General features: G+C 41.8%; 1 protein-coding gene across 1 annotated transcript in view; it reads right to left on the reverse strand.

The window, feature by feature from the left end:
* The window catches only part of oprl1 (opiate receptor-like 1), a 75,180-nt gene extending 54,874 nt beyond the window's left edge, over positions 1-20,306 (reverse strand). The window contains 1 exon segment of the mRNA XM_026333066.1: positions 20,258-20,306. The gene's annotated coding sequence lies outside the window, so the exon portion shown is untranslated.
* Between the last annotated feature and the right edge of the window lie 3,517 nt (positions 20,307-23,823).

The raw sequence follows: 23,823 nt of genomic DNA on the forward strand, positions 1-23,823 counted from the left end.
TGCATGAAAAGATATAATAAACTATTTACAAAAATGTGAGGGGTGTACTCACTTCTGTGAAATACTGTATATATACAGACAGCAGCAAGATAAAGTAAGTGAACCCTGCATTTATGCATAAATTTGTCTTATATATAAGATACTCACTATTACATCTAATTTATTGTAATAAACTTCCCAGCCGCACAGACTGGGGCCTGTCAGACAAGCAATCAGCAATCCAGGAGACAGCGGAGGAGCTGACACCCATCCTGAGCAGTTTCTCACTCATCAGGAAGGGCTGAATGGTGTTAAAGGCACTGGAGAAATCAAAGAACATGATCCTCACAGTGACTTTCCCACCATCCAGGTGAAAGTGAGCACATTACAGCAAGTAGATGACAGCATCGTCCACACCAACATGAGGCTGATACGCAAACTGAAGAGGGTCCAGGGCAGAGGCCACCAGGGGTATGAGTTGGGCAAAGATGATGTTTTCCATAGCACCGGTATCCTTTCCAGCTTTAGACTCAGGTTGACAATGAGTTGCAGGATCCTAGACAGCTGTGCAGTACAGGTCTTTAGGACCCAGGGGTTGACACGGTCTGGGCCTGCTACCTTGCCTTGGTGGACTCTCTCCAGCTGTCTTCTCACCTGGCCAGTGTTAGAATAAGGGCATTGTAAATTGCTGACTGTGTTATGAGAATTGTCATTTTGCAGCTTAAGGGATTTTGCAGACAGCTTTATGCAAAGGGTGCAACCAGGCATGCCTCAGTTGAGCAACCAAAATAACGGTGTAAATGTCACAGTTGGGGATGTTTCCTGTTTTTCTGCTCAACTCACCAAGACATGTACATATATGGATGTGAACTCTGTATGAACTCTGAAGATAGCCTATGCTTCAACTCTCACCTATTGTGTAAAGTGAGACAATGCCTGGAAGTCATGTAACGACATCACTGTATAAATAAAGAGTGCTGGGCGAGACTCGGGGCTGCAGCCGGGGATAGCATTGAGTGTGCATCTCCTAACAGTCACGAGCTCAACCTAGAACAAAGAAAAGAAAGTCTCTGTGTAGATGTTTAATTAGAACCAACAGCCAGTGTCACCTTCTAAATGTTAACATCTGTTTCTGAGATAACCATACGCAAATCATGGTGTATGGTTGTTCTGAGCATGGTGTCTGTGGCAGGAGAACACAGAGCAAGCCACTGCTCTCAAATGTACTGAGAAGAACATGCACTCAAACTATGATCCTAAATAAATAAGTTTACTACAGAATGACACTGGCATTTTCTTCAATAAGAGGTGTAAGTTCATGAAACCCCTTAATAGTCAGACTTGCATACTTCAATTCAATTTTATTTGTATATTGTTGCTGTTCTTTTCTCTCTCCTCTATCCACTCACCCCAGAGTGGATAGAGGAGAGAGAAAAGAACAGCAACAATAAATAACAAGTAGACACTGCAGGTTGGTGGGGCCAGTAACTGCACTTCAGCGATACACAGCTCCAGTAACTTTTTACTTTTAAACTCGGAGAAAACAGAAGGCATTATATTTGGGCCTAAAAATCTCAGAAATAACTTTTCTAAAATTATAGCTACTCTAGATGGCATAGCCCTGGCCTCCAGCACTACTGTAAAAAACCTTGGAGTTATTTTTGACCAGGACATGTCCTTTAACTCACACATAAAACAAATCTCTAGAACTGCATTCTTTCACCTGCGCAACATTTCCAAAATTAGGAACATCCTGTCTCAAAATGATGCAGAAAAACTAGTCCATGCGTTTGTTTCCTCAAGGCTAGATTACTGTAACTCATTACTATCTGGATGTCCTAATATCTTAATAAAAAGCCTCCAATTAATCCAGAATGCCGCAGCCAGAGTCCTGACAGGAACTAGCAAGAGAGATCATATTTCTCCTATATTGGCTTCTCTTCATTGGCTCCCTGTAAAATATAGAATAGAATTTAAAATCCTTATTCTCACATACAAATCCCTTCATAATCAAGCTCCTTCATACCTTAAAGACCTCATAGTACCATATTATCCCAATAGACCACTTCGCTCTCAGAGTGCAGGCCTACTTGTGGTTCCCAGAGTTCTCAAAAGCAGAATGGGAGGCAGAGCCTTTAGCTATCAAGCTCCTCTCCTGTGGAACCAGCTCTCAGCCTGGGTTCAGGAGGCAGACACTCTCTGTACTTTTAAGGCTAGACTTAAAACCTTCCTCTTTGACAAAGCATATAGTTAGGGCTGGCTTCAGGCAACCCTGAACCATCCCTTAGTTAGTTATGCTGCTATAGGCCTAGACTGCCCGAGGACCATCGGTGCACTGAGCTCCCCTACCCCCCCCCCCCCCCCTTCTCTCCCACCTCATGTATATTCCACCATTGAATGTTACTAACCTTGTGCTCTCTCTCTCCCCTAGTTTGTGCTCTCTCCCTCCCTCTCTCTCTCTCTCTCTCTCTCTCTCTCTGTACCTTCTGCAGGTGTCCCTGGTCCTGGAGCTGTTTATCGCTGATGTGCAGTTACTGGCCCCACCAACTTGCAGTGTCTATTTGTTGTTTATTGTTGCTGTTCTTTTCTCTCTGCTCTATCCACTCACCCCAACCGGTCGAGGCAGATGGCCGCCCAAACTGAGCCCGGTTCTGCTGGAGGTTTTTTTCTTCCGTTAAAGGGAGTTTTTTCCTCTCCACTGTCGCCAAGTGCTTGCTCATAAGGGAATTGTTGGGTTTTTAGTTTTAGTTTTTGTAAAGTGCCTTGAGATGATTTGTATTGTGATTTGGCGCTATACAAATAAAATTGAATTGAATTGAATTGAATTGTATTGGCACTTGGCACAGATATAAATAAAGATGGAATCATTTTCTTAAATTTATTAACAGATTAAGTCAGATTAAGATCTGCTGTAGTGGAATTTTCTTCCAAATGCTGCATGATCCATCATCTTAAATTCAAACGTTATTAAAGAATGATCTGACAAAATAGGATTATGGGGAAGAACTATTAAATATTCAATTTTGATGCCATAGGTCAGAACAAGGTCAAGGGTGTGATTGAAACGGTGGGTTTATTAACATTTTGAGTGAAACCAATTGAATCTAATATTGAATTAAATGCAGTGCTGAGACTTATTTTCAACATGAATGTTAAAATCTCCCACTATAATGACTTTATCTGAACTAAGCACTAAATCAGGAAGTCTGGAAATTCTGTTAAAAACTCTGAGTAAGGGACAGGTGGACAGTACACAATGACAAGTAGAACTGGTTTTTGTGTTTTCCAGTTTGGATGTGAGAGACTAAGAGTGAGGCTCTCAAATGAGTTATAACTGTTCTGAGGATGAAAGTTTAATAAGTTTGAGTGGAAGATTGCAGCTACTCCTCCACCTCGACCTGTGCTTCGAGGAACATGACAATTTTTATGACTGAGGGGGGTTGATTCATTTAGACTGACATATTCATCCTGCTGTAGCCAGGTTTCAGTAAAACAGAGAAATCAATTTGGTGATCAGTTGTCAAATCATTTAGATTTAGATGACAGACACCTAATATTTAATAATCCACATATGACTGTTCTGTTTTTCTGTTCGATAAGAGGAGTGGTCTTTTTATTAATTTTTATTAGATTTTTATGAATAACTCCTCTTCTGTTAACTTCTGGTTTATTTGATTTATATGTTCGAGGGGCAGACACAATCTCTATGTGGTTTGAGGGGGGTGATGGCGTTTTAGACTTCATCCCAGTCCCCACTCTGGATTGTCAAACTTTAGGTTGGCTAATAAACTCGTTTCCTTTATGTTTGAGGGAAAAATACAATCTGATGATAATTAATATTTTTAATGTTTTTTTTTCACTTTTGTGTATCTACATTTAACAGTGTAATATTATTTTCTCTATTAACAGAGGGAGGAAGATGATGGTTTAAAGCAGTCTATCTGACGACTCTTTCATCCACCAAGCTGTTCAGTTTCAAATATTATTAATCATTTTGAATTATTTACGCCCTGCCAGTCTGCACTGTGTCAGTTTCAATGAGCCGTCACACACTGGCATAAGGGTGTGTGTGTGTGTGTAGGTGTGCATGAGTGCACATAAACTTGACTTTGGCAGCTCATATTGTGACGTATGAGTTTGATGTTTATACCAAGATAAGTTGAACATAACGGATTGTTTGATAAGACAAAAGGGTGCTGTCTCACGGGACTGGCTGAAGAAAGTGCCAAGAGGCTTGGACCGGCCTGAGCACCAACGAAAGGAGAGCTAAGTCTAAACCACGGTTACTCCCCACCAGTATAGACCAATCAGGTAGTCACACATTTTCATACAAAAGTTTGTGTAATGCTAAGGATAGCATCTTCATTCTTCAATGCATTAAATCTTCTAAATAGAGTTATTGTGATGAATCCTCACTGCAGAAAACGAACGTGCTTACAATTGTCAAAATCTACTTCACCAAATATTCTTTATTTGCTGATCTAAACCCACTTTCCTGCTGCAAAGTGATCTATATTACATTGTTTAATTTTACATCAGCAGTTCCTATCTATATCATCTGTGCTGCCTTGTCCAGTGACACCACGGGCCACCAAGCTGGTGCTCCTCTGGCACAACTCAACCCGATTTGTATATTCCACTGACATCAGTGAGTGCTGACAATGCAGTTTTCCCAATACTGGGGGCTAATGTTGTTCAGATGGCTCATCATCCTACTGGAAAGCCGAAGAATTTACACGCATCCATCTCTTCTACTTTTGCCATACTGAAGCAAGAGGGGTGTTCCACATCATATTTTGATGATACTGTTAATCATTTCAACAATATATGTGCTTCTGCTCTAGAAGTGGTTGCTCCTTTAAAGAAATCTACTGTTTCTATCAAAGCAAGCTCCAAGTAGCCATGGATAAATTGCAGTATTTGCAAGGCTCAGTGTACAAGAGCAGAGCGGTGATGGAAGAAATTATGCTAGGATGTGCTCAGTTCTTATCCTCCTTTATCTCAGTGCTGCCTTTGATACAGTAGATCACTGCATTTCATTGGAGAAATGGAGGCACTGGGCTGGAAAAACAGGTACTGCATTAAAATGGCTCTCCTCATACCTGTCAGATAGAAGGTTCTATGTTTCTTTGAATAATTACGTCATCCTTAAAGTATAATCCTTAAAGTAATAAAGTATGATGTCCCACAAGGGTCAGTGTTGGGGTCAGTTTTATTCTCCTTTTACACTTTACTTTTACATTCTCCTTTTATTACTCCTCTTGTACATATTTACAAATGTGGAGTTTCTTTTCACTGCTATGCCGATGACATGTAGCTGTACCTGCTTGTTAGTCTCAAGCTAAAGCATGCTGAATTATCTTCATGAATGCCTAGGTGAGATTAAAAACTGGATGGGTCAAAGTTTCTTACAGCTCAACTCTAACTAAAAAGATATTTGTAAAACAGTTTTTTAAAAAACATTCTGCCATGTACTGGTCCTGAGCAGGCTTGCATTGGCTTCAACAGCCATCGAACTCAGCCCCCCCATCTGCGGCCAGCGGAAGAGTGCAACATGCTTTACAGCATACGTCACATGTTTTACTTGTATCCTGGGTGGAGTTAGCCAACAGCTAACTATAAGACGAAACGATCTATCAAAATTCTCAAAACAAACGCCGTGGCAGAGCCAGTGAAGAAACCAAAGAGGGTTTTGTCGGAGAGAGCGAAGAAAAGAGAGTGATCCGACACAAGCCCAGACACGAAAAAAGACATGCAAATGTTATGTAGCAAAAAGCCTTTAATGTCATTTGGCCATATATTTGACCTGTTAAAACAATATGAGCCAGGACACAACCTAAGATCGTCAGAGAGCAATCTTCTGTGTGTTCCAGATGTGAGACTGAAAAATAGAGGTGATAAAGCTTTCAGTTAGAACCTCCAAGTTTTGGAATAACATGCCTGAGGATATCAGATTAGCAAAGTCAGTAACCTCTTTTAAATCTGTTCTTATTTACTTACCTTTATCGAAGAGCCTTCCCAGATTTAATTTAATTTAATTGGTTTAATTGATTTGCTATAGTTTTTCATTATCCTTCATTGCTTTATGCTGCATTTTATTTATTTAACTTTTGCTGTGATATTTCATCTTCTTTTATTGTTATTGTTACGATAGTGTTTTATTGTTAATTACTGTCTTATGCTCATTTGAAAAACTCTAACACAAGTTTAGAAACGTTCTCTATAAATAAAGCTTGTTATCACTATTATATTATTAGAGCTGTCAATTGATGAAAATATTTAATCGCAATTAATTGTGTTATTGTCATGTGGTAACTCGTGATTAATCACAACTTAATCGCACATTTTTATCTGTTCTAAATGTACCTTAAATTAATACTTTTCAAGTTTTTAATACTCTAATCAACTTGGGCATAGACAAACATGGATGTATGTTTATTATTAGTGAAACCATCCTAAACATGCAGCATAAAGAACATAGACATGTTTCAAAGACGGGACACTGTAAACAAAAACTTTATGGTAAATGAGTGTAAAGTTTTTGGTTTTTCTAAAAATAGTATACAAAAGTGTAAATTTACATTATCTGTAAATTGAAATTGAAAATGATTTGAAATTGAAGCAATAGAGAAAGGAAACTATGGATATTAATGAAACTCATTACATTATTACATTTCAATATTCACACTAAAGCATGAGAAAGTTCAAAAAAAGTCGGCAGAACAGTTACTACGCTGAAAGAATTGCTATTGTAATCACCGTAATCCTTTGAGCATGAGCATTAATGAGCCTGTCAGTCAGAAAACTGGTCAATGACAACAGTGCGCGCTGTCTTTTTGAAAATACGCAAGTTTGTGCTTGGTGTGTCAATGGGTGTCTAGCTGGACGTTACTAATGAATTACGTGGATTAATACATATTTTATTTCTGCTTGCCAGTTTCCCTTTTGAGTTGTGGGATGTAAATGGAGAACAAAAGAAGAAAAAAAAACAAGGATATGGACTCACTGAATAACCATGAGGTGGGGACTGCACATTAAAACTGAAATCTAGGCAGTATCAGGTAAGAAAACATTTCCCTTTTCTGTACATTTGTTGGGAAAAATGTGTTATTCATTTAGCATAGCATTATATTTAGCTGATTTATTAATATTATTTGTGTACAGTTTCTGCAGATAGGTTTACATTTACTTATTTAGTATCATATATATAATTGTGTGAACTTGTATTAGTTGTAGGTATTAAAGAATGTGTTGTACAATATAGTGTGACTAGATACAGAGACTTAGGAGTAGAGGTGGTCACCCCCAGAAACCGTTGTTTTGGTAAACGTGAATTACAGGTCAGACAACTGCAGAATCAGGGGTACCTAGAAACGGTCAGTAAGGAATTCTTTAGATTTCACAAATGGGCGCTGTCTCACGGTTGAAGAAAGGGGCCGAGGGGTCAGGACTGGCCCAAGCACCAACGAAGGGCGAGTCAAGTCTAAACCCCACCTGTAGTCAACCAATAAGATGTGACTGCTGGCGTGAGGGGTCAAAGATAAAAGATTGAATTATTGTAATCACTGGTGTAAAGACCATATATGGGAAGTGAAATATTACTGAGCATACACTGATGTAAAGGCCATATATGGGAACGAGCTGAGCAGCAAGAGTTACAGTTGAGAAGGGCGTAATCGGACTATATAACCACTGTGTGTTTCCTTGTTTTCAGTTCTGTGGCTGCATGCATTAGAAATAGTGTCACAGAACTCCAGATATATCTGACTGTATTTGCTCATCTAATCTGTTTTGCTGTGGAAACAAAAGTATAGAATCTTCAATAGGCTACTGACTGCTCTCTTCAAATAAACCAACTCGGGGGGACACAGGTGTAGTGCATGTCCCAACACTGGCTAACATATGTCATGTTTTCCTTTATTCTGCATCCCTTTCTTGCAGCTAACTGCTTGCAGACTGCGATTTTCTGACCAAGAAAGGGTCCTTGTACAAGCATTTGGAATTTCAATTAAAACTTGTGTGAACAAAAAAGAATTTCTCCTCTGCTAATTTCCAATAAACAAACATGCTTATGCATTCGTAACCTAACATAATGTTTGCGTTCATGTTAAACTGTTATTATAGCTAATTGTTCACTAACTAAGCTAGCTTAGTTAGCTTAAATTAGTTACTAAGATAAGGAGTTACTTCGTGCTTTAAGTTAACGTTTCTCGGGTTTTTGCTTCGTCTGTTTGCTGGCAACAAAGCTCTTATGCTATTTGCGTTGCTTTGGTTGTTGTCAGCATAATGTCATTGCAACATAACATTAGTTAACGTTGCAATAAAGTTCAGTATGCATAGAGGCGAACAAATTTGAGATGACGTAACGTGTATATTTAATAGGCCCCTTAACACTTAACTGTATTCATTTGCTGTGCATCACACAGTGAGGATATTAACTATATCCCCCAAAATGCACCAGACTGATCTGGTCTGTGAGGTGACCACGAAAGTTTGAACGTGCCAATCTACTTCCAGCTCTAACACGGTCTTGTCATGAACTAGGACGTGGTCAGGAGCACACTTCACCCACACAGGACACAGGAGTGAGGAAAAGGAGTCTTTTATTAACAAAACCAAGGCTAAAACAGAAACAAACACACCAAGCTGGAGTAGGACAAGGCAGGGAAATTCATAAGTGTGAACACGGGCAGAAACAGAAAGGAAAACAAGGTACACGGGTCTAAGTGAAAACAAGAATGTGGGAACAGAACATGAATACTAAGGGGAAACAAGGCATGAGGGTCTGGGTCACACACACTGAGGACTCACAAACCAAGAGGAAAACATGAACGTGGGAAAAGAGAGACAAGGCATGAACAAAGGAGTTACGAGGACAGGGTGGCAAGACAAAAACCAAAAACATAAGAGGAACGAGACAGACACGCAAGACAGCGACAACACAGTGACAAAAGAAAAACCAGAACAACTTAACTTAGATCTGTGTGAACAAAAGGCAATCCAGGATCAACAAAAGTCCAAAAGAAACCAGGAAAAACAAGCGGAGTCAAATGTGGCAAAGAAGTCAGGCAAACAAGGCGTGGAACGTAGGTATCGCAATAGACAACCTGGCAAGGAACAAAGGCAGAAACAGGTGTATAAAAAGCATGGGGTGAAAACGAGGTGCAGGTGAAAACAATAAGTTAATTGGGTCAAAAATCAAGGGAACAGAAAACAACAAAACTGGTTCCTGTCATGATCCTTCCAAAATAAACCCAAAACAGGAAGTGCATGGTGCGGATCATGACAGGTCTGTGCTTCAGTGCCGTGTACGATCAGCACAGAGTGTGTGTATAATGTCAGAAGTCTGTTGACAAGCTTATATGCATGTTGCAAATACTAAACACTAACAGTAATTGGTCCGTAGCTCTGCCATGTGTATAACGATATCAGAAAATGTAAAACTTTAGAGCACAACTTTAAATTGTGTTATTGCTTTTTGACTTTTTGACTTGAAGTTGTAATCATGTCTGGTGTCATGGACTGACATTCAATAGATGTCACCTGTACAGACTGCTTAGGTTCCCCCCGCCCCTTTTTTGGCACATGGCCAAAAAACACATACCCAAATTAAACTAGCTGTTGTTCCTACACTTTTAAGAGTTATATTGATGACCTTGGTGCCGTTTGAAGGAAAAGCTTTCCAGTTTACTATCGGCACGCTGTAAAATATGAAATATGACTCCCCCTCCCCCCGCTAGCTTCGACTGCTGCTTGCCCACCGTTGTCTAGGCAACTGTTACAGTAAGAGGGGGGCATTTAAAGCCTACTTGCGCTCTGTAATGTACAGTACAGGATAGGAGAATTCAGTATTTACAGTGTAAAACTGTAAAGGAAAAGAACACAACACAACAGTACATTTGTTCCTTTCTCTACCTGTTGAACATGACGTCATGATAGTGTGGGAATGCAGACACACTTTGTGTGACAAGTACTGCAGCATAGTGTGTAAAGTGTAATTTTATATGTTTAGACACGTGACAGGGTCACCGCTCTTTACTAGAGGGGAGACAAAAGGGAATAACAACTCCATATATGGTAATAGTCTGAATTCCTTTTGTGGAAAAGTACTGGCATGTAGGGCGGTGGCTAAGCTATATACATTCTATAGATCTATAGATTCTATAGATTCTATAGATCTAATATATAGATCTCTCCGTGTGTCCCATGAGGGATGATCTCCAGAGCGCTCTGTATAGTTTAAATAAAACCTGTAATCAGCTGAACCACTCCAGCCGCCTCTGTGTACTTCCTCATCAACGGACCTGGGTAAGTCACGGGTGTATTTAACAATAGTAATGTTACAAACCAGATGGAGACACGGATTTATGACATTTTTAGTTTAGTTTAGTTACTACCGGGGAGCTTTGAATACATGGTTAACATTGTTAATATACAGCTGAATACATTAAAGGAGTTTAGAATCAGTAGTGGTGTTTAATTTGTGAGTATTACAAGTTTTACACTCCACTTTAATTGAAGCAGTCTATCTATTTTGTGTTTTTAAGTTAGTTGAGCATATTTCACAGTAATCTTGGTTAGGTTATATTTTGAAAAAGAATTTGAAATAATGTAAGTGGTTTTTAAGGTTTATTGAAGGTGTTTTATTATAATAATTTAGAAAAAATCTGAAAAATGGTGGTGTTTTCCTGTAGACCCCTTGGCAGTGTCACTTTATTGAAGGTCTTGATTGTAATACTTTAGAAAAAATAGTAAAATAACAGTATTTTCCTGAAGAACCATTAGCATTGTGACCTATTGTAAAGTGTTTGTGTTAATTTAAGAAAAATCTGTAAAATTGCAATATACCTTGAGCATTTTCACTTATTTGAAGGTATTCAATAATAATAATAATTCAGGAGAAAATTGTAAAATAATTTTTGTCAGCACAACCTTGAGCATTGCCACTTTACTGAAAGTGTGTAACCCTAATAATTTAGTTAAAATCTGTAAAATAATTTTCCTCCAACCTTTTGACATTCTCACTATATTGAAGGTGTTTGATAATAATAATACAGGTGAAAACACTAAAATAGTATTTTTCAGCAGAACTTTGAATATTGTCACTTTGACAATCCTAATAATTTAGCAAAAATCTTTAAAATAATTGTATTTTACTGCAGAAATTTTGACATTGTTACTATATTGAAGATGTTTGATAATAATAATAATGGTGAAAACCATAAAATAATATTAGTCATTTACAGTTTTTTTACAGATTTTTTTTTTTTTACAGTGTAGATATGTTTGTCAAAGAACTTGTTCATGTCTATTAAACACATGTTAAAAAGAACATAGAAAAAACACAAGTTTCCACTTTTTCTTTCTTTGCACTGAGCCAGTTGCTCAAACAGACAAGCATGTTTACATTTTCAGATGAGAGGGCAGCTCGTGTGTTCTGAACATGCCCTGACAGTGAAAATAATCTTTCACAAGGTATGGATGTGGCAGGTGTTGCTAAGTATCTGCAGACATCATTTTGTAAATGAGTTTACCGTTCAGAAGACCATTTCCTTTCTCTATTTTTGTTTGCTGCGGCACTCTTTACTGTCTATGGCTGCATTTTCGATTTCTCCTACTATGGGCTAGGCTACCGGTCAAACAGGAAATGCGCACTTCGTGGATAAAATAAGTGCCATTAAAATGAGCCTGTGTTAACGCCCTATTTGTTATTATTATAAATCCTTAAAATGCATCCAGTTAATCCAGAATGCTGCAGCCAGAGTTCTGACAGTAACTAGGAAGAGAGAGCCTATTTCTCCTATATTAGCTTCTCTTCATTGGCTCCCTGTAAAATACAGAATAGAATTTAAAATCCTTCTTCTCACATACAAATCCCTTCATGATCAAGCTTCTTCATACGTTAAAGACCTCATAGTACCATATCATCCCAATGGTGTACATCATGCCTTTTGGAACCAAAAAATGACGTATGTTTTATTTCTGCGTAGCTGAAAGGGGATTCAACGATGCACTGTGAGTGACTATGGAAATATGTATGGTGTCAAATAGTTGATTATTGTTGGCTGTGTTGTGATAATTGCAATACTCATTTTAACATAAACTATTTAAGTATTCAGCCATAGGGTTGACATTTACTTTCTGTAGTACAAAAGCATTGTTGTATGCATTGACACCAAAAATATTAGATAATCAGCATGCTCTTGCTAAGCACAATAACACAAAATTTATTGTTTTAATTCGTGTCAGTACACTCCACTGTTGTCCTGGTAACAACAGTTTAATTTGTGGTGTCTAATATAAACTATGCTTTATTAGCAGTGGGTTTGCCTATAATATCAATGAAAAGACTAATAACAGATGAAAATTGCATTGCAAAACAGGGAAAGACACATCCACACAAGTTGTATGCCAATACATTATTATGCCATGGTGTGTAACAACACAGTGGAGGGCAGCCACCTTACTGTAATTTTACTCCCACACAAGTCAATTATTTTGCTGCAGTCTCACTGAATATGACATTCAATACTGTTGCCCCTGAATCATAGGATGCTAACGCTGCTGTACAATTCGCAATCTGCACCTTGAAGCATAACCTTACCCATGATAATGCGTAAGGGTATGACACCACACAAAGACAAACAACCACACACACACTCACACTCACTCCTATGGGCAATTTAGAGTCATCAATCAACCTGACATACTTGTTTTTGGACTGTGGGAGGAATCCGGAGTACCCAGAAGGCATGAAACTGTTACAGAAGACACAAGCACGGGGAGAACATGCAAACTCCACACAAAGGCTGCGAACCCACAACCTTCTTGCTGTGAGGCAACAGTGCTAACCACTCAGCCACCATGCTGTTAACATAAACAATAATGATTCATTTTCTCAATTACACTTGAAAATGCCACAGAAGATTCAGATGTTCTTTAAACGTCCAACTGTGATCCCAATGAGCATAGTTATTAAACTGTCATTTTAATAGGTAATAAGGTAAAATTAATTAGTGATTATAATGTTCCTTTAGTTCACCATCAATCATCCCACTCACTGCTGTCCAACAGGTCACAACAATGGAGAGTTAAATTGTTGCAATGTTTTTGTTTCTCATACACTGACTGTAATAATGCAACCACAAGGAGGCACAATCCAGTGTCTTCATGTGCCGGTCCCAAGTCCGGGTAAATGCAGAGGGTTGTGTCAGGAAGGGCATCTGACATAAAATCTAAGCCAAATCAAACATGCGAATCACAAATCTGACTTTCATACCGGATCGGTCACGGCCCAGGTTAACAACTGCTGTTGACCTACAGGGTGCCAGTGGAAATTGGACTACTGTTGGTCGAAGAAGAAGAGAAGGAAGGCGTGTTTGTGGGCAAAGAGAGAAGAGGAAGGGCAGGAGTGTAGGACTTAGAGTAGGGACTTTGAATGTAGGGACTTTGTCAGGGAAAACTAGAGAGTTGGCTGATATGATGGAAAGAAGAAAGGTGGATATCTTGTGTGTTCAGGAGACCAGATGGAAAGGTAGCAAGGCTTATAGATTAGGAGCAGGGTAAGGTGAAGGTAGAAGTGGCAAAGGCCAAACAAAGGGCATATGAGGATTTGTATGATAGGTTGGACACTAAGGAGGGAGAGGTGGATTTGTACAGGTTGGCGAGGCAGAGAGACAGAGATGGGAAGGATGTGCAACAGGTTAGGGTGATCAAGGATAGGGATGGAAATGTTTTGACAGGTACGACAAGTGTGATGGAAAGATGGAAGGAATAAGATAAGATAAGATAATTCTTTATTGATCCCACAGTGGGGAAATTCAATTGTTACAACAGCTACAGGACAACAGTAAGGTGCAAGAATGAAAAATAAAATGTGTGCAGAGATTAAACATTTAACAAATTTACAAATATTTACAATATTTACATAAGAATACTATACATAATATGTCTAAAATAAGAATAAAAATAAACTACACAAGATAAGCTAAGAAAAACCTCTTGAGTTTGTTAGATTGATTGGTTGTATAATCTAACAGCGGTGGAAATGAAAGACCGCTCCTTCCCACACGGAGGGTGTAACAGTCTTTCACTGAAGGAGCTGCTCAGCGCCTCCACTGTCTGATGCAGTGGATGAGAGGTATTGTCCATCATGGATGTCAGCTTGGCCAACATCCTCCTCTCACCCACCACCTCCACAGAGTCCAGTGGACAGCCCAGGACTGGCTGCCTGCTCCTCAGCAGACCACAGCGTAGTGGATAGCAGAGGCTACCACAAAGCGTAAAGAGTCAAAAAATGTCCTTAAGAGAGGCACACTCCAAAGGACCTCATTCTCCTCAGAAGGTGGAGGCGACTTTGGCCCTTCTTGTACAGGGCATCAGTGTTATTAGTCCAGTCCAGTTTATGGTTTAGGTGAACACCCAGGTACTTAAAACTGTCCACTATCTCAATGTCTGAGCCCTGGATGCTCACCAGTGTGTTGTCCTCCTCCAGATCACCATCTCCTTCATCTTACTGGTGTTTAAGCACAAGTGGTTGCGCTCACACCAGTCCACAAAGTCCATGATGATGGTTATGGAGGGGGTTTCGTGTGGAGTGGTGTGAGTGTGTGGGGGCAGGTGTATCCGCTGGACTGTAGATGTGTGAAGTGGGGGGAGGAGGGGTGGAATCAAACCTGTTGAAGAACAGGTTTAACTCGTTGGCCAAGCCCTGGTCTTCATCAGCCGTCCCTGTGCCTCCTCTCTGTCCATGGCCAGACATGGTCTTCAGGCCTCTCCACACATCTCGAACGTTGTTCTGCTCTAACCGCTATTCCAGCTTCTTCCTGTAACTCTCTGTCCCCTGAAATAAAAGCCCTCCTCTACTTTTTCAGCAGGGCTCTAAGCTCAGGGGTCACCCAGGACTTGGTGTTAGAGAAACACTGCACCCTCTGGGTCAGTACTGTGTTCTCCACACAGAAGCTGATGTAGTCTGTGATGCAGTGGGTCAGGCTGTTGATGTCTTCTCCATGAGAGCTGCAGAGTGTCTCCCAGTTTTGTAGTCTGAAAACAGTCTCTCTGTCTCTCACTGGCTTCATCAGTCCACACTTTCACAGTCTTCTTCTGTGCAGGTTCTCACTTTGGGGTTGTATTCGGGGAGCAGCTGCAGTTGTGATCAGAACGGCCAAGTGGGGGGAGGGGGTTAGAGTTGTATGCATCCTTAACGTCTGCATACAGCAGGTCCAGAATGTGCCTGCATGTGCATCACCGCTCCGTGCAGTCGCTCACACGCAGCCGCTCACACGCAACCGCTGCACCATCTTTCGTTAATAAACACCGCAGTCCTCCTCCTTTCCTCTTACCACTCTCTCCCAAACTCCTGTCCGCCCGAACCAGTTTAAATCCATCCAGGGCGTCCACAGAGTCCAGTGTCAATACGTTCAGCCACGTCTCAGTAAAACACATGAGGCTACACTCCCTCTACTCCAGCTGAAGCTGGGTCAGCGTCGTAAGCTCGTCCATCATATTGGAGAGGGAACAGACATTTCCCATAATGATGGTGGTGATGGTAATACTTTGAAGAGTTGCTGAATGAGGAAAATGTCAGAGAGCACAGAGTAGAAGAGGTGACTGTTGTGGAGCAGGAAGTAGCAAAGATCAGTAAGGATGAAGTGAGGAAGGCATTGAGTAGTATGTGAGTGGAAAGTCAGTTAGTCCTGACGACATACCTGTGGAGGTATGGAGGTGTTTAGGAGAGGTGTCTAGAGTTTTTGACTGGGCTACATAACAAGATCTTGGAGAGTGAGAGGATGCCTGAGGAATGGAGAAGTGTACTGGTGCCCATTTTTAAGAACAAGGGAGATGTGCAGAGTTGTGGAAACTACAGAGGAATAAAGCTGATGAGTCACACAATGAAGTTATGGGAAAGAGTAGTGGAGGCTAGGCTGAGGTCAGAAATTAGCATTTGTGAGCAACAGTATGGTATTTCATGCCAAGAAAGAGTACCACAGATGCAATATTTGCTTTGGGAATGCTGATGGAGAAGTACAGAGAAGGCCAGAAGGAGCTACACTGTGTCCTTGTAGATTTGGAAAAAGTGTATGACAGGGTACTGAGAGAGGAGTTGTGGTATTGTATGATGAAGTCTGGAGCGGTAGAGAAGTATGTTCAAGTGGTGCAGGACATGTATAAGAGCTGTAAGACAGTGGTGAGGTGTGCTGTAGGTATGACAGAGGAGTTCAAGGTGGAGGTGGGACTGCACCAAGGATCAGCTCTGAGCCCCTTCTTGTTAGCTGTGGTGATGGACAGGCTGACAGATGAGGTTAGGCAGGAATCTCTGTGGACCAAGATGCTTGCCGATCACATTGTCAGCTGTAGTGAGAGCAGGGAGCAGGTGGAGGAAAATCTAGAGAGGTTTGCTGTGGAAAGGAGAGGAGTGAATGTTAGCCACAGTAAAACAGTAAATGAGAGGGACTCAAGTAGAATGGTGAGGTTACAGGGAGTAGAGGTGAAGGTGGAGGATTTTTAGTACCTGGAGTCAACAATCCAGAGCAACAGAGAGTGCAGAAAAGAAGTGAAGAGATGTGTGCAATCGGGTTGGAACAGGTGGAGGAAAGTGTCAAGTGTGATGGTAACAAAAGAGTGTCAGCAAGAATAAAAGGAAAGGTATACAAGACCAGCAATGTTGTAGACCAGCAATGTTGTATCGTTTAGAGACAGTGGCACTGAGAAAAAGACAGGAGGCTGGAGGTAACAGAGCTGAAGATGTTGAGGTTCTCTTTGGGAGTGACAAGGATGGATAGGATCAGGAATGAGTACATCAGAGGGACAGCTCATGTTAGATATTTTGGAGAAAAAGCCAAGGAAGCCAGATTGAGATGGTTTGGACATGTTCAGAGGAGGGACAGTGAATACGTTGGTAAAAGGATGCTGAGGTTAGAGCTGCCAGGAAGGAGGCCTAGAGGAAGACCAAAGAGGAGGTTCTTGGATGTAGTGGAGGAGGACATGAGGATAGTTGGTGTGGGTGAGGAGGATATAGAGGGTTGAATGGAGGCAGATGAGTCGCTGTGACAACCCCTGAAGGGAGCAGCTGAAAGGAAAAGAAGATGCACTGACTTTAATCTTAAACCAAGTTGTCACACTAAACTCAAATGACCGACATGGTAGAGACCACCATCTTGTCTCTATAAGGAAGGTGAGTACCCAAAATGTGGGTGTGAATGTGTTTTGGTCCCCACAGTATGAGTAACACTGGCACACGCACACACACTCACACTCACACTCTCTCTCACACACACACACACACACACACACACACACACACACTTCAAAACCCCACTTTATTAAGCCATTCAAAATGTCAAAATTCAACCCAGTGTAAAATAGACTGGAGTAGCACTGGTGAGCACGAGTGGACACTACAAACACACATGAGCATAAGTAAGAGTGCAATTAAGTCAACTGAATCTATCTCATCGCACACATACTAAATCTGACTTAAATTCACTCAGGGATTTTCACAGATTGAACTGATTGATTTGATCAACCTGTTAATTACCTATTTATTTTATACAAAACAGAAAATTATGAAAAGAAACATCAAATTCACACGGTGCAAATTGTTCACTATTCATTATTCACTCTAGTTATTGTATTGCATACTATTATATTCAGAATGCGGTGATATAAAACCAAGAAAAACAGTCATTACGCATTGTGAAGAAGCTGGGGACAAAGGACTGAGGCATGTGTCTTTTTAAATGACATACTGTACAATTCATCTATTATGAATATTGTTGTCAATTAATGTTATATGTGTCATGATTTCCCTTTGGGACTTCCTGCTGGGGAACCTTTATTTTGTAAAGACTTCCTTTTTTCCCCTTGCACTGATCCCCGGCAGCTTCACGTTAGTTATCTGTGTTTATTGGTTTCACCTGTTGTCTATTGTGTTTATCCCTTTCACCCGTGTGTAATTGTTTTTGTGTTTCTCCCTATTTATACCTCCCTCTTTCTTTTGTTCCCTGCCGAAGCATTAGTCAGTTTAGTTAGTTGTGTTAGGAGTAAGGTGTGTTTTTATGACGACCGTTTCACCCGGTCCTAGTAGGGATACCGTCTCACCCAGTTCCCGTGGTTTTCTGATTGTTTTGTGCCCTGGAGTTCCCAGGAGGAAATAAAGCCTTTGTTTGTCCTGCAATTGGATCCTACCTTCTCTTCCGCACTTCCACTCCGACACCAGCTCATGACAGAATGCTTCGGCCAGACAAGGACCCAGCGGACAGCGAGAGGAGGACGCCGGAGGAGAAATTGAGCGGGGGGCGCCTTCAGTGGTTTGTCGGTCGCCTGCAATCCTCTGGGAATTACCGGGACGTAATGGACCTGTGCCGTCAGGTAGAAGGAGACTTTCGTCACCCTCCCCAGTTTGTGACAAGGAAGAGGGCAGCCTTAATTGGCTTCTCTGTTTTCTAATCTGCAAACCATTCTGGAAACTAGCCTCACAGCTCGTCTTCCTCTCCATGAGGCAAAGCAGTGGTGCCTACAGCCCAGCCGCAGACTCCCTGTGTCCGGCGTCCCAGCCGCCAGACTCCCGCAGTGGTGCCACCAGGCCGGAACTTCCCGGCAGCGCGGCCCCGTCCGAGCCTCCAGTTCTGCAGCCTCAGCCATGGCGTCGCCACCGCCGTAAGAGGCAGAAGTCGAGACCTCAGTGTCCCGACGCTCACGTCCCCGTTGAGGTTCCTTCCCAGCAGTATGACCCAGGTTCCATCCTGGATCCCCGAGCCTCAGTGTGCCGACGACAGCGTCCCCACTGAGGCTCCGCCAAGGATTCGAGCCCCTCAGTGTGCCGACATGGCTGTCCCCGCAAAATAACATGACAGGTGTGGTACTTAGGATATGTAATACATAAAAGGTACCCCCCTACACAACTTTTGTTTGTTCTACTGCTATTTTGTTGAATTTATGGTTGTCACTGTTGTGTTATGCATTGTGCCACTTATACAGGAAATAAGTCACCTGTAGAATTAAGGCAAATCATAGTGTAATACATATGTTACGCGGCTTGATGGCAGTAATGGCGCTGAGAGGACTGACAACAAGGCTCTTACAGCAAAAAGTAAATCAGTTCAGTCCTAAGCGGGAAGCAGTTCAGTGAAAGCCATCGCTCATCAGTGCTGTATTAATTTATGTCTACAGGTGAGCAATGTGTGCAAGCATACTATAGTAACATGATTATGTATTGGTAAGGCAATGTTCTGTTAGCCCAAGTAGCATTTTTGTATTGTAGTGGTGGTATATAGAGTTTATAACCATTGTTTAGCTACACATAAGCTTATGTTGGTTCATTTTTATTAGTAGACACAGATATCTCATGTTTGGTTTTATGAATGAAGAATGTACTTTATTCTTTTTCCTGTTACCGTGGGTGATTGTAGTGAACGCGATTGCTTATGGGACTAGCGTGCCCAGTACGGCAAAAAGTAAATCAGTTCAGTCATAAGCGGGAAGCAGTTCAGTGAAAGCCATCGCTCATCAATGCTGTATTCATTTATGTCTACAGATGAGCAATAATAAAAGAAAAAACACTTCCACACCATCGATTGTCTCCATCTGTGACGTGTGTAACATAAATTTTGAGCCCAACGTGGGGGTCGAAATTAGCCCTCAGAGACACCATACTAAAGAGACGAACCCAGAAGTGACTCAAGAATCAAGATGGAGCAACTACATGATGAGATTATTGCAGCACTGTGGACCCTGGATAAACCAGACCTCCTCAAGGTGTGCCATCATCTGAAGTGCAGTGAACCCTCAGGCGAGGGGTTTAAAGGACAGACCTGTCGAGGTCTTATACAGCTTGTGGAAAGCACAATAGATGAAATCAAAGAGGGTGAAGATTCTCAGGTGTTCCAGCAGTTCATCAGTGATCTCCAGTTGTTCATACAGTCATCCAGGCACTAAAGCCTCACCACAGCATAGTAGCTATATGCCCTCTCAACGCCAAAGCAAGCTTATCAATCTCACTGGGAGAAGATGCGTGGTCCAGTGCTACCTTGACAATGTACCAGTGGCAGCTTTATGGGACACTGAGGCTCGGGCAAGTCTTATAAAGACTCACAGATAAACACCACATATGTTAGTGCACATGTGGGAGCCCAATATGCAGGCCAGAGCCTTCTGTTCATTCTGTTTGTTCTGTCATCATTACCAGAGGGCCTGTTCATTCAAGAAGGACTGGTTACTGTCACACAGTGAAGGTCAGTATATATTCCCTTATTGCTAATACCAATAAACAAGACCTCACCTTATTTCCTTGCACCATCTTGGGTCATCTAGAAGAAATAAAGGCAGTGTATCCAATCACAGCTCAATGCTCTGAAAAAACAACAGAAGATCTTAAGAATGACAGCAGATTTCCAATCCAGTTAAATGAGGTTACCAGCAATTCCCAATCCAACCACATGTTACCTCAGTGGAACCCCCCAGTCAAACTAGGCCATCTCAGCACTGACCAGCAGAGCATAGTGAGACAGCTACTATGAGAGGAGTGCCATGAGTCAAGGTCGCCTTACTCATCACCAATTGTATGTGGAAATCAGGAAATCAGTACCAGACAGGCACCCAATCCCAAGGATTCAAGACATGCTGGATTCCCTTCATGGCAATTCCTGGATCTCTGTCCTCGATCAGGGAAAAGCCTATCACCAGGGATTCCTGGACCCTGAGAGTTGCCCCGTCACAGCTTTCTTAACACCCTGGGGCCTGTATCAGTGGAACCGCATACCATTTGGTTCAAGCTCGGCCCTGCAGAGTTCCAAAGGAGCATGGAGGACTGTCTAAAGGGACTTCGGGATATTATTTGTCAGCCCTATTTAGATGACAACCTAGTGCACTCCCCATCCTTTGAAACTCATGTGCAGCATATGCAAGATCTCCTCCAGAGATACCAAAAACATGGTGTTAAAAGCTCAGTCCACACAAATGTGATGTATTTAAGCAACAAGTTCCATTTCTGGTGAAATGGTGTCAGAACAGGGCTCTACTATGGATCCAGCTGAAATAGCCCCAGTCCAAGCACTCAAAGACAAACCAGCAACCACAGTTGAGTGTAAGGCTTCCTCTCATACTACAGATTTTACATTCCTAATTTTTCCAGGATAGCCAAGCCGCTATACCGGCTATTGACCCAGCGCACAGACAAAACATCACTACCTGTGTCTACAGCAAAAGCAAAAAAAGTCAGTACAAAACAGAAGGGACGACCACCACTTAATACACCCCATCATTTGGACTGAAAGTTACCAGGAGGCTTTAAATGAGCTTACACAGCACTAAGGTATGCTGATTTTTCACAGCCATTTATACTCCATTGTGACGCCTCACAAGATGGCCTAGGACTGGTACTGTATCAACAACAAGCAAGCAAAATGAGGGTGATCGCGGAAAAGAATTACCACATGCATTCTGGAAAGCTGGAATTCCTAGCTTTAAAATGGGCAATCTGTGTGCGCTTTTTTGACTACCTCTTTTATGCCCCACATTTTATTGTTTACACAGACAACAACCCCCTAACATATGTCCTCACCACAGCAAGATTAAATGTCACTGGTCATCGCTTGGTAGGGGAATTGGCCGATTTTAATTTTACAATCAGATACCGGCCAGGCAAGACAAATGCTGATGCTGACGGCCTGTCCAGGCTACCTCTTGACATTAACCAGTTCATGGCACAGTGCACTGGTGAGGCAAAACAAGATGTTATAAAAGCAGCTGCAAAAAGTGTTTTGTTACAGAAGAAGAGCATGTTTTCTGAGAGCCACATTATCAGTCAAAATGCCATTCATCTGTGCCATTCATCTGTGCAAGACAGCACATCTCCCCTTCTGGCAAGACTCTGTCACCAGATGAAATCAGGAAGAGTCAAGAAAATGATGCAGTGATTGGGCCTGTCCTGCATTATAAAGTTAGTGAGTATCAGCCCAAAGGGCAAGCCTTTAACAAAGAGTCACCTGATGTAAAGATTCTTCTGAGACAGAGGAACAGACTTCAGGTGAATGATGAAGGTGTCCTCTTCAGGCAAGTAAATGGTAAAGATCAGCTCCTCCTTCCGAAAGAACACCACAACACTGTCTTCAGAGAACTTCACAAAGAAATGGGACATTTGGGGGCAGAGAGGACACTAGGACTGATAAGGGACAGATTTTATTGGCCCAGAATGCAAAGTGATGTTGAACATTTTGTGATGCATGCCTGTGAATGCCTTAAAAGAAAACGTCCCAGTAAAGCCAACAGAGCCCCACTGACCTCCATTACCATTACTTACCCCTTTGAGCTTGTGTCCATAGACTTTTTACAACTGGAGACATGCAAGCATGGATATGAATATATCCTGGTGGTAATGGACCATTTTACATGCTTTTCACAAGCGTATGCGACAAACAGCAAGTCAACAAAGACAGTGGTAGACAAAGTCTTCAATCACTTTGGCTTCCCTGTGCGAATCCATCATGACATGGGACGTGAATTTGAAAACCAATTGTTTTCCCAGCTCCATAAGGTCTGTGGTCTTTGTGGCTCCCACACCACACCTTATCATCCGCAGGGAAACGGCCAGGTGGAGCGTTTTAACAGAACACTCCTCTCAATGCTGAGGACTCTTACAGACAATGAAAAAACAGACTGGAAAGAATCATTGTCCAAGGTAGTGCATGCGTACAATTGCACTCGGAGTGAGGCCACAGGGTTCTCACCATATTATTTGCTGTTTGGCCGCACCCCCAGACTCCCTGTAGATATACTGTTTAATCTACGAAGTCAGGATCAGCAAGTCAGTTACGAGGATTATGTGCAAAAGTGGCAGTCACATATGAGAGAAGCCTAAGAAATCGCATATACAACAGCACGGAAAGAAGCTTCAAGAGGCAAGTACTACTATGGCCGAAAGACACATGGTGTACAGCTGTATCCGTGTAACAGAGTCCTGCTTTGTAATTTTAAGGAGAGACAAGGACCTGGTAAGCTTCTGTCATACTGGGAAGATACTGTGTACACAGTAGAAAGCCAGAAGAGTCCAGACATACCCGTGTATGAAATTAGACCAGAGAAGGGAGGTAAAAGTCGCACAGTGCACAGGAACCCACTTCTCCCATGTGGCAGCTTACCAGTGGAAATAGTTGACAACAGGCCACTGGATAAGCAAAAGAAAAAGAAACAAACATGATTAAGGAAGAAACAACAGTCATTACAAGTAGATAGACATGGACAGACATGGACAGTGAAGAAGGTGTTCTTGTGTGGAAATCTCCACGCCTGCATAACTTTGAAGACAGCAGAACTCATACTCAGACTCCAGAGGTCGACACTGGGGATCAACAGCTGCAGGGCCCCCAAGTAGTAGGTAATCAGCTTTAAGCATGAGAAGAGGAAGGTGAGCTGCAGGAAACACAGGACCAACTAGACCAAGAGCAACACAGTGAGCATTCCTCTGGTGAAGAACAGCTTCACCAGAGAGACAGAAGTCCTGACGCTGAGGAGGAGTGGTCAACACCCTCATCTGACAACGTCTCCCCACAGAGAGCGTCGGTGGCCTAGGGTCCTCACCTATGATCAGCTGGGACAGCCAAATATGAGACAAGTGAGTATAGATCATATGGAGGGGAGTGCCCCACCTACATGCTCCCAGAGACTGTGGAGACCATGGGCGTCTGACATCACACAGGCAGCTTGTTAAAGACTGTAGTAATGCTGACACAAGCATAACCACTCAGCACCTCTTTTTATTTTGAGGTGTTTCTCCTTCCTCTTTACCTCTGAGAAACGGTTTCTGTTATATTGTATAATCAGGTCATTTGTCTACTGGGAACATCTTTT

Source organism: Mastacembelus armatus, chromosome 7 (assembly GCF_900324485.2).
Source record: "Mastacembelus armatus chromosome 7, fMasArm1.2, whole genome shotgun sequence".
NCBI classification, from domain to species: domain Eukaryota; kingdom Metazoa; phylum Chordata; class Actinopteri; order Synbranchiformes; family Mastacembelidae; genus Mastacembelus; species Mastacembelus armatus.